Below are 1,326 nucleotides of genomic sequence, written 5' to 3'. Positions count from 1 at the left end.
AACAGTTGGTGCATTTTTAAATCAATCCATGCATCAAAACAGCATGAATAACCTGCAGAATCCAGTTTCTTTCTCTAAATCCTTCATCTGTCCAAGTTAAACATCCGTATCAGTGAACATGTTGTTTCCTCAGAGTGATAAATTCTTGTTTCATTGAGTTCAGATCAGACATTAAACAGAGACTCTGGAGGAATAATCTGATGAACAGGTTTGATAACTACTGTTGTAAATTGTAGAGATCAATAGTCAGAAACTGGACAAGATTCACATTTATGATTTTACTGATTTGTTAAGAGATGATGTCATGATACAGGAAGCAGAGCATAAAGAAAAGCAGCAACATGAGATGAAGTCCACCAGCTTCCTGCTGATGGACTGATGGAAACGGCATCATGTCCTCTGACTCTCCTGACTCTTCCTCCTCATTCTCACTCCTCTTCCTCCCTCTGGCTGTTGACTCGTCCAAACCTTCATCAGAAATGTAACATCATGTTGTTCTCTGGTTATATAGACTATAAACCTGCTAGTTAATCAGGTATATGATGAGCCTTCAGTCTATTTCAGGAAACTGGTTTATCTAATGGTTCACACATTTACCTGCATCAGAGAAACTCAGGATTCACCTGGGAGACGTTGATCAGTTCAGGATGGATTTTGATAAACATTTAATACAAATGTATAGAAAGCATTTAAGATTAAACAATGAAATTATACTTAAATGTCCTGCAGGTCAACATATTTCAACAGAAACCTGTTTAATATATTTTAGTCTCCATGAAACAACTGAAAATGCATGAAAAAACAGAGAATTGTAGATAATCACCTGATGATGTACAAAAGCATTTTAACTTGTTGAAAGTAGCAGGAAGCTGATTGTAGCTGAACATCAGTGACACAATGATTTAAATATTAAACAAGTTTTAGAGAATTTCACTTCTGCTGTGAGAAACGAAGCAGAGCTTCTGAGACAAACTGTTTCTGTTGGTGGAGGTTTTGTCTCCCCCTGGTGGCTGATTGCACCAGGACAAAGTCCATCATTGGTTCATCTCCAGAACCAGTGATGTGACCCAACCAAACAGCAGTGAAGTTACATTAAAAATGTTGAATCAATCGTCCAGAATATCAGCTGAATTTAAGTTTAAATGTTTGCAACACTTTAAATTGTCTCGTGTTAAACCTGATCAGGTGAGTTTAGGATCAACCAGCAGCTATGAAATATTCTCAAAGTTACCTGAAATATTAGCTGGGATTAATAATCACTTATTCAAACATTGTGGTTGTAGTACCAGGTTCCGGTCACCAGGTGGTAGCATGTCAGGCCTGCTG

The sequence above is a fragment of the Poecilia latipinna genome, unplaced genomic scaffold (assembly GCF_001443285.1).
Source record: "Poecilia latipinna isolate Pla-1442-1.1 unplaced genomic scaffold, P_latipinna-1.0 Scaffold4937, whole genome shotgun sequence".
NCBI classification, from domain to species: Eukaryota; Metazoa; Chordata; class Actinopteri; order Cyprinodontiformes; family Poeciliidae; genus Poecilia; species Poecilia latipinna.
This window is presented reverse-complemented; position numbering follows the sequence as displayed.